Source organism: Arachis hypogaea, chromosome 11 (assembly GCF_003086295.3).
Source record: "Arachis hypogaea cultivar Tifrunner chromosome 11, arahy.Tifrunner.gnm2.J5K5, whole genome shotgun sequence".
Lineage (NCBI taxonomy): Eukaryota > Viridiplantae > Streptophyta > Magnoliopsida > Fabales > Fabaceae > Arachis > Arachis hypogaea.
Window position 1 is genome coordinate 62,612,661 of NC_092046.1, and position 10,903 is coordinate 62,623,563.

General features: G+C 39.0%; 1 non-coding gene across 1 annotated transcript; it reads left to right on the forward strand.

Moving 5' to 3' along the window:
• The first annotated feature begins 10,555 nt into the window (after positions 1–10,555).
• LOC112725510 (small nucleolar RNA R71) lies at positions 10,556–10,663 on the forward strand. Its single transcript, XR_003164614.1, has one exon. It is a non-coding gene; the product is annotated as a small nucleolar RNA R71 (small nucleolar RNA).
• Positions 10,664–10,903: the final 240 nt, after the last annotated feature.

Here is a 10,903-nt window from a genome sequence, read left to right on the forward strand (position 1 = left end):
CATATTCTTATGTGATTTTGCACTTGAGTATTCTTCAAGATTTTTGAGAAAATATTTTTGCTCATAACTCAATTAAGTTCTATTTTATAAACTTCACATATCTAATTTTAATTTGAGTTGTTTTGATGCAATACCTTTTATATTTCTTTTAAGAAAGTGAATTCATTCTTACTTGAGTTTATCCATTCTTTGTAAATGCTACCATTGATTTTTAGTATTCTTTTTTATCCAGCTTAAATTAGGTTCAAAAAGTGCACCCTTATTCTTTTTTATTGTTCCTATCGAAGTTCTTAGATTCAAATTCCTTTTTAAGATTATAAATTGATTTCCTATCAACCTCGCTATTGTTTTAATGCAAATTCTTATTTGATTATGTACCTAAAGTATCTTTCAAGATTTTCGAGAAAATATTTTATCCTTAGTCTAGCTAATTTTCATTTCAAAAATCTTGTATAATCTAGTTCGACTTAAAATTGTTTTAGCAGGACGCAATATGTAACACCCTACCACACTTAATCTTATGCTTAAGTCATAAGACTGACGTGGTGAGGTATTACGACCTCTAAAAGTGAAAATATATATATATATATATATATATATATATATATATATATATATATATATATATATATATATATATATATATATATAATCCTAAAATCCAAAGTTCTTCAAATAAACCCTAGTTCTCCAAACAAAAGCCTCTATGAGGCATCAAAGTATAATACATAAAAGGAGAAGTCTAAGCATAAACATATACATAACAAAATATAAAAAACCAAACTCCTGTCTTCGCTGCAAGAAAACCTCGGACGCCTAGCGAGGCGCATCTCGACCTGCATCTGAAAAATAACAATATTGTATGGGGTGAGAATCAGAGGTTCTCAGTATGGTTAAGGTGCCCACATATATAATATATAAGGTCTTGGGAATGCCAGAGGCAATCCTAGAACACCGACACTCAAATTATAAAAGTTAAAGAACTAAAAGCAGAAGCCATAAACGGGTGGTCATCTAAAGGTTCTCAAACCTAACTAAACTTAACTTATACTCTAAACCTTTCCACCTTTCTTCCGTTCCTCCTTCTCCAATGAGCTGCATAGACAAATAAGCAAAACAAGGCAAACACAAGTAGTTCACAAGTAATACAGATAGCAATTATAACAAATAGTATATATAATCATGTAGGCAATCCCAAATAATTCACAAGCAAGAAAATCAGACAATATGCACATGATGTATGCCTGTCCTATGGCCGTTAATATCAACTATCGGTTACGTAGCCAGCCTGACATATCCTCAAGCTCAAAATACACCATGGGGAGAATTCACAAGCTAACATGGGAAAGAGAACACCCCAAGCTCAATAATATCCATGGGTGGAGACCCAAGCTGACATGGGGAGAAGAGACAACACCCTAAGCTGACATGGAAAAAAAAATACCCCAAGCTGACATGAGGGAGATAACACCCCCAAGCTCAATATTATCCATGGGAAAAATTCCCGGTTGACATGGGAAAGACAGTACCCTAAGCTCAATAATGTTCAATCTTTAGCTCACATATGCATCTCCAGCATACTTGCAACACTACCGCACTTACTCAATAAATCAAAACCACTTATTCATTTATCATATGTTTTATTGTTTCCAATTAATTAAATCCATTAATTCTCTCATACATCATTCTCAATTACATATTACCTTTTAAAAATCTTTCTTCCTCTCTATGTTACCACCTGTTCCCTAGCTTCACCCTATGATTAGGCTTACTACTAATATCTAGGGTTAGTGAAAGCTGAGGTTTAGAGGTTTAAAATTAAGTTTTAAAGCACAAAAATATCTTTTGTTGAAAAATAGGGGTATGCGTACGCATTATTATGGTATGCGTACTGGTGACCCGATATTTTATACGCTTTTTGCTATCATTTTCATAAAGTTTTTATTATATATGTCTTATTTAAGTTTTATTAAGTTTTCATAGGTTTTAGTGCAAAATTTACATTTTTTTATTCTACTTTGAGTTTGTGTGTTTTATGGTAATTTTAGGTATTTTCTAGCTGAAATTGAGGAGCTTGAGCAGAAGTCTGATTCAGAAGCAGAGAAAGGATTGCAGATGCTGTCAAGATCTGACCTCTGTGCACTCGAAGGAGCTTTTCTGGAGCTATAGAGATCCAAAAAGCGTGCTCTCAATGGCTATGGAAAGATAACATCCATGGCTTTCAGAAAATATATAATAGTCTATACTTTGTTTCGAAAATGAAGGCCGAAAACTGGCGTTCAACGCAAGCCACCAGCCCCATTCCTGGCATCCAACGCCCACAAGGGAGAAACTGGAGTTCAACGCCCAAAAGGGGGTCCCTGGCCAGCGTTCAACGCCCCTAAGGGACATTAGCACGTGGGAGACACTCAAGTTCAGCCCATACACTCACCAAGTGGGCCCCAGAAGTGGATTTTTGCACTCCTAAGTCTAGTCTGTCATATTTCTGTAATCCTTATTCATTAGCACGTGCTCATGAACTTCATGCTAGACGTATCAGTCAGATACCCTAACTAGCACAGGCATAGACTCAGAGTATGCATTGAAGCATAAGCAGTTCCATCCCTCAGGCTCACGAGGAGGAACTGCTCTGATACCATAAATGTAACACCCTAATATTCAAATCCTTATGCTCGAGTCATAAGTCAATGATAATAAGGTGGTACGACTCTCAGGTGGATCTTTAATACATAGTTATAAGTATAATCGAAAGGAGTATTAATCGAAAATCCTGAAGAAGAGTAAAAATAAAATCGCGAAATCGTAGCGCTCACGTATCGATAATTCAAACGGAGATAAAGCTTGAACTCAAACGTTATAAAGATGAGTTCGTAGGGAAGAACAAGATAAAACAAAATACGGATATACAACATAAATACTTAGCCACTAGTTGTGACCCACGAAGTTTAGGCTGGCTAGGGTACAGTATAAAAGCAGTTTGACAACTATATCTCCTAATCTCTCCCAATTGATACACAAGGGCCTCTATAGGCAACTTTTTAAAAGGATTAAATACATAGCATGAGTTCTTTAAAAACAAAAGTGGAGAGAATCTAAGCAAACGTAAATAAGAGATCTTAGAGGTCTTCGCCGTCTTTCAGACAAACCACAGCTCACTACTGAGCACCGGGACCTGCATCTATAAAACAAGATATATATATGGAATGAGAACCCCCGACCCATAGGTTTCCAGTACAGTAAAAGTGCCAAATAAATACAATGCATTGTAATAAAAACTCACTAAGCATCCTAAACTTCCTTTCGCGCAATATTCATCCTATATTCACGCTAATTCATAAATAGGTAACTGTCATAAGGGAATGCTAAATCTAATTCATATTCCTCATGCTTCCCAACTATCTAACTCTCTGACAATTCACAATCAGAATTATAAACAAAACCATCCCCAGCTATTCTTTCTCAGCAATTCTATATCATTACCTCATATCCTCACCTGGAGCAAGTGAAATCACTTTACTACGTCTACCCAGGGAACTCAAATTACCTCATTCAATAATCATCATTTTAAATTAATCATATCATTATCTCATCTCAACAAGAACAGCCCTCAGTGTCAACCGACACCAGATTGAGGGACCTCTCAGTTGTACAAACACAAGCAATATAGACAAGTAATACACAAGTAATACACAAGTATATTCAAGTAAGGCAAATAGCACATAATCACATAGTATGGCATATACAATTAGGCAAACGAATAAAAATAAGAAAACCCAAACAAATCAAACTTATGCAAAATGATGAATGTCTGCCCTATGGCCGATGATATCATCTGTCGGTTACAAGCCAACCCGACATGTCCTGGTAGCTAACCATTGGACAGTCCCTACGAGCCCGCATCCCCAAGCTCAAAAATCAAAATAAAATATCCATGGGTGAGAGCTCATCCGGAAAGGTATAAATGTCCGGCCACATCTTACGACGCAGGGTCAACAGAATCTCGGATCTCAACCTGGAGCAAGTGGAGCCGACCCACTGCATCTACGCAAGGAAATCGAAACTCAGATAGTTTCACAAATCTCAAATCAACCTCGACTGGGAGCAAGTGGGGGCTAACCACTGCATCTACACCAGGAGTTGCAAAACCAAACCCAGAGCAAGTAAAATCAAAGCCACTGCATCTACCCAGGCAGGTATATCTCACCACGTCCCGGAGAAAGTGGATCAATACCACTGCATCTACCCAGGCAGGTGTATCTCACCACGTCCCGGAGCAAGTGGATCAATGCCACTGCATCTACCCAGGCAGGTGTATCACAATCAGCACCATATTTAATATCAATCTCTTAATCGTTATCATTCTCATTAACTATCTCATAATCATCATCATCTTCTTTATCAGTCTCAAAACCATCATCATTCTCATTAACAATCTCCTCATCATCGCTCTCGCTAACAATCCCATAATCATCATTAATTCTCCTCTTATCTCATCCATAGAACTTACCAAGCTTAAGTCATGGTCTTCTAATCTCATAATCAAAATTACCCCTTTTATTCCCTTACTATTCTCTCTCTTTATTTAAAACTCTAAAACTGGTAAAAAGGTTTTAAGTAAGTGTTACGGAAGGTTACAAGCTTGTCGGGAAGGTAAAATAGTTAAAAACAAAATTTTCTTTGAAAAACAGGACAGTGTGCGTACGCACAGAAAGTAAAATTTTCATTATTGAGTGTACGCATAGAACGTGCGAATGCCCCCAATAGAACGCACTTCCCAGCGTGTGCGGGCACACAAGGCTGTGCGTGCGCACAGCTTGCAAAAGTTCGTTGGTTGTGTGTGCGCACAAGGCGTGCTAGCGCTCTGGTGCACGAAATTGTGTTCTTAATAGCGCCAACAACTTGGTTCGCACAATTGTAATCTCACTTCTTTTCCACAACTTCACACAACTAACCAGCAAGTGCACTGGGTCGTCCAAGTAATAAACCTTACGTGAGTAAGGGTCGATCCCACGGAGATTGTCGACTTGAATCAAGCTATGGTCATCTTGAAAATCTCAGTTAGGCAGATTCAAATGGTTATGAGGTTTTGATAATTAAAAATATAATTAAAACAGAAAAAAAGATAAAAATACTTATGTAATTCATTGGTGAGAATTTCAGATAAGCATATGGAGATGCTTTGCTCCTTCTGAATCTCTGCTTTCCTACTGCCTTCATTAAATCATTCATACTCCTTTCCATGGCAACCTTTATGTTGGGGATCACCGTTGTCAATGGCTACCGTCTATCCTCTCAGTGAAAATGGTCCAAAGGCACTGTCACCGCATGGCTAATCATCTGTCAGTTCTCGATCATGTTGGAATAGGATCCATTGATCCTTTTGCGTTTGTCACTACGCCCAACACTCGCGAGTTTGAAGCTCGTCATAGTCATCCCTTCCCAGATCCTACTCGAAATACCACAGACAAGGTTTAGACTTTCTAGATCTCAGGAATGGCCACCAATAATTCTAGCCTATACCACGAAGACTCTGATCGTGAACCAGGAGGCTAAGAGATACACACTCAAGCTATTGCAGATAGAACGGAAGTGGTTGTCAGGCACGCGTTCATAAGTGAGAATGATGATGAGTGTCACGGATCATCACATTCATCAGGTTGAAGTGCGAGTGAATATCTTGGAATAAGAATAAGCTTGAGTTGAATAGAAAAATAATAGCACTTTGCATTAATTCATGAGGAACAGCAGAGCTCCACACCTTTATCTATGGGGTGTAGAAACTCCACCGTTGAAAATACATAAGTGATAATGGTGTTCATTGGCTTCGGCCCCCAGAGAGGGAACCAGAATGACCAAGATGCAAATACAATAGTAAAAAATCTTATTTATAATAAACTAGTTACTAGGGTTTACAGAAATAAGTAAATAGTGCAAAAATCCACTTTCGGGGCCCACTTGGTGTGTGCTTGGGCTGAGCATTGACCTTTACACATGTAGAGACTTCTCTTGGAGTTAAACGCCAGGTTGCAGCCTGTTTGTGGCATTTAACTCTGGTTTGTAACCTGTTTCTGGCGTTTAACTTCAGAATAGGGCAGGAAGTTGGCATTTGAACGCCAGTTTGCGTCATTAAAACTTAGACAAAGTATGGACTATTACATATTTCTGGAAAGCCCTGGATGTCTACTTTCCAACGCAATTAAGAGCGCACCAATTGGGTTTCTGTAGCTCCAGAAAATCCATTTCGAGTGCAGGGAGGTCAGAATCAAACAGCATCTGCAGTCCTTTTTCAGCCTCTGAATCAGATTTTTGCTCAAGTCCCTCAATTTCAGCCAAAAAATACCTGAAATCACAGAAAAAGATACAAACTCATAGTAAAGTCTAGAAATATTAATTTTTCATAAAAACTAATAAAAACATAATAAAAACTAACTAAATTATACTAAAAACTACCTAAAAATAATACCAAAAAGCGTATAAATTATCCGCTCATCACAACACCAAACTTAAATTGTTGCTTGTCCCCAAGCAACTGAAAATCAAATAGGATAAAAAGAAGAGAATATACTATAAATTCCAAAATATCAATGAAACTTAGCTCCAATTAGATGAGCGGGACTAGTAGCTTTTTGCCTCTGAACAGTTTTGGCATCTCACTTTATCCTTTGAAGTTCAGAATGATTGGCATCTATAGGAACTCAGAATTTGGATAGTGTTATTGATTCTCCTAGTTCAGTATGTCAATTCTTGAACACAACTACTTTATGAGTCTTGGCCGTGGCCCTAAGCACTTTGTTTTCCAGTATTACCACCGGATACATAAATGCCACAGACACATAACTGGGTAAACCTTTTCAGATTGTGACTCAGCTTTGCTAGAGTCTCCAATTAGAGGTGTCCAGGGTTCTTAAGCACACTCTTTTTGCTTTGATCACGACTTTAACCGCTCAGTCTCAAGTTTTTCACTTGACACCTTCACGCCACAAGCACATGGTTAGGGACAGCTTGGTTTAGCCGCTTAGGCCAGGATTTTATTCCTTTAGGCCCTCCTATCCATTCATGCTCAAAGCCTTGGATCCTTTTACCCTTGCCTTTTGGTTTAAAGGTTTATTGGCTTTTTTGCTCTTGCCTTTTGGTTTAAAGAGCTCTTGGCTTTTTCTGCTTGCTTTCTCTTTCTCTTTCTCTTTTTTTTTCTTTTATTTTCGCCATTTTTTTTCGCAAGCCTTGTTATTCACTGCTTTTTCTTGCTTCAAGAATCAATTTTATGATTTTTCAGATTATCAATAACATTTCTCCTTTTTCATCATTCTTTCAAGAGCCAACAATTTTAACATTCATAAACAACAAATTCAAAAAAATATGCACTGTTCAAGCATTCATTCAGAAAACAAAAAGTATTGTCACCACATCAAAATAATTAAACTAATTTCAAGGATGAATTCAAAATCATGTACTTCTTGTTCTTTTTTGGTTAAAACATTTTTCATTTAAGAAAGGTGATGGATTCATAGGACATTCATAGCTTTAAGACATAGACACTAGATACTAATGATCATGTAATGAAGACACAAACATAAATATAGCATAGAGAACGAAAACAGAAAAAAAAATAGACAAGGAGATTAAGGGATGGGTCCACCTTAGTGAGGGTGGCGTCTTCTTCCTCTTGAAGAACCAATGGTGCTCTTGAGCTCCTCTATGTCTCTTCCTTGCCTTTGTTGCTCCTCCCTCATAGCTCTTTGATCTTCTCTAATCTCATGGAGAATGATGGAGTGCTCTTGGTGCTCCACCCTTAGTTGTCCCATGTTGGAACTTAATTCTCCTAGGGAGGTGTTAATTTGCTCCCAATAGTTTTGTAGAGGAAAGTGCATCCCTTGAGGCATCTCAGGGATTTCATGATGAGGAATTTCCTCATGCTTTTGTTGAGGTCCATGAGTGGGCTCTCTTGTTTGCTCCATCCTCTTTTTAGTGATAGGCTTGTGAGATAAATCTCTCCATCTCCCATGACTCGGAGGTGGAAGCTTTTGCCTTCCCTTTCCTCTTTCTAAAGGTTTCTCCGGCCTTAGGTTCCATAAATGGTTATGGAAAAATAAAAAAACAATGCTTTTACCACACCAAACTTAAAGTGTTTGCTCGTCCTCGAGCAAAGAAGGAAGAATGAAGGAGAAGAAGAAGAAAATGGAGGAGATGGAGGGTGAAGGTGAGTTCAGCCAAGGGGGTATAAGGTGTTTGTGATGTGTGAAATTGAAGGAGGGATGAAGGGTTTTGAATTTGAGAAGAGATATGGAAGTGATTGGTGAAGGGTATTTGGGGAAGAGTGTTATGAAAAGGTGTGAAGAAGAGAGAAGAAGAGGTGGGGTAGGTGGGGATCCTGTGGGGTCCACAGATCCTGAGGGGTCAAGGACTTAGCATCCCTGCTCCATAGAGGCGTGCAAAAAGGCCCTTAGAGTGCAATCCTGGCGTTTAACGCCAGACTGCTGCTTGTTTCTGGCATTAAACGCCAGCTTTTCTCCCTTTCTTGGCGTTTAACGCCAATTTTGTGCTCTGTTCTGGCATTAAACGCCAGTCTGGTGCCTGTTTCTGGCGTTTAACGCCAGCTTGATTCTTCTTTCTGGCATTAAACGCCAGTCTGATGCTTCTTACTGGCGTTTAAATGCCAGTAAGCTTATCCTCCAGGGTGTACTGTTTTTAATGCTGTTTTTCATTCTGTTTTTGATTTTTCAGTTATTTTTGTGGCTTCACATGATCATCAACCTACAGAAAACATAAAATAACAATGGAAAATAAATAGATATAATTAAATAACATTGGATTGCCTCCCAATAAGCGCTTCTTTAATGTCAATAGCTTGACGGTGAGCTCTCATGGAGCCTCACAGATAATCAGAGCAGGGTTGGGGCCTCTCAACACCAAACTTAGAGAGTTTGGTTGTGGCCTCTCAAACCAAACTTAGAGTTTGGTTATAGCCTCCCAACACCAAACTTAGAGTTTGAATGTGGGGGTTTTGTTTGACTCTGTATTGAGAGAAGCTTTTCATGCTTCCTCTCCATGGTTATAGAAGGAGAACCTTGAGTCTTAAATACAAGGTAGTCCTCATTTAACTGAAGGACCAACTCTCCTCTATCAACATCAATCACAGCTTTTGCTATGGCTAGGAAGGGTCTGCCAAGGATGATGGATTCATCTTCATCCTCATCCTTCCCAGTGTCTAGGATTATGAAATTAGCAGGGATGTAAAGGCCTTTAACCTTCACTAGCACGTCCTCTAATAGTCCATAAGCCTGTTTCATTGATTTTTCTGCCATCTCTAGTGAGATTCTTGCAGCTTGTACCTCAAAGATTCCCAGTTTCTCCATTACAGAGAGGGGCATGAGGTTTATCCCTGACCCCAGGTCACACAGAGCCTTCTCAAAGGTCATGGTGCCTATGGTACAAGGTATGAAGAATTTTCCGGGATCCGGTTTCTTCTGAGGTAATGTCTGCCTCATTAATGCATTCAGTTCATTGGTGAACAAGGGGGGTTCATCCTCCCTAGTCTTAGTACCAAATAACTTGGCATTCAGCTTCATGATTGCTCCTAGATATTTAGCAACTTGCTCTTCAGTGATGTCTTCATCCTCTTCAGAGGAAGAATATTCATCAGAGCTCATGAATGGCAGAAGAAAGTTCAATGGAATCTCTATGGTCTCTGTATGAGCCTCAAATTCCTTTGGTTCCTCAAAGAGAAACTCCTTTCTGTCTAGAGAACATCTCAAGAGGCTTTTCTCACTGGGACTCACGTCCTCCTCACTCTCTCCAGGTTCGGCCATGTTGGTCATGGTTATGGCCTTGCACTCTCTCTTGGGATTTTCTTCTGTATTGCTTGCGAGAGTACTGGGAGGAGTTTCAGTAATCTTCTTACTCAGCTGACCTACCTGTGTCTCCAAATTTCTAATGGAGGACCTTGTTTCATTCATGAAACTTAGTGTGGTCTTGGATAGATCAGAGACTATGGTTGTCAGGCCAAAATGGCTCTATTCAGAATTCTCTATCTGTTGCTGAGAAGATGATGGAAAAGGCTTGCTATTGCTAAACATATTTCTTCCACCATTATTGTTGAAGCCTTGTTGAGGCTTCTGTTGGTCCTTTCATGAGAAATTTGGATGATTTCTCCATGAAGGATTATAGGTGTTCCCATGTAATTTACCTCTGCCATTGCAGGGTTCTCAGGATCATAAGCTTCTTCTTCAGAAGAAGCTTCTTTAGTACTGTTGGATGCAGCTTGCAATCCATTCAGACTCTGAGAGATCATATTGACTTGCTAAGTCAATATTTTGTTCTGAGCTAATATGGCATTCAGAGTATCAATTTCAAGAACTCCCTTCTTATGAGGCGTCCCATTGTTCACAGGATTCCTCTCAGAGGTGTACATGAACTGGTTATTTGCAACCATTTCAATGAGTTCCTGAGCTTCTGCAGGGGTTTTCAGATGAAGAGATCCTCCTACAGAATGGTCCAATGACATTTTTGACAACTCAGACAAACCATCATAGAATATACATATGATGCTCCATTTTGAAAGCATGTCAGTAGGACACCTTCTGATCAATTGCTTGTATCTTTCCCAAGCTTCATAGAAGGATTCGCCTTCCTTCTGTCTGAAGGTTTGGACTTCCACTCTAAGCTTACTCAATTTTTGAGGTGGAAAGAATTTTTCCAAGAAGGCATTGACCAGCTTTTCCCAAGAGTTCAAGCTATTCTTAGGTTGTAAGTCCAACCATGTCCTAGCTCTGTCTCTTACAACAAAAGGAAAAAGCATAAGTTTGTAGATCTCAGGGTCAACCCGATGAGTCTTAACAATGTCACAGATTTGCAAGAACTCAGCTAAAAACTGATGAGGATCTTCCAATGGAAGTCCATGATACTT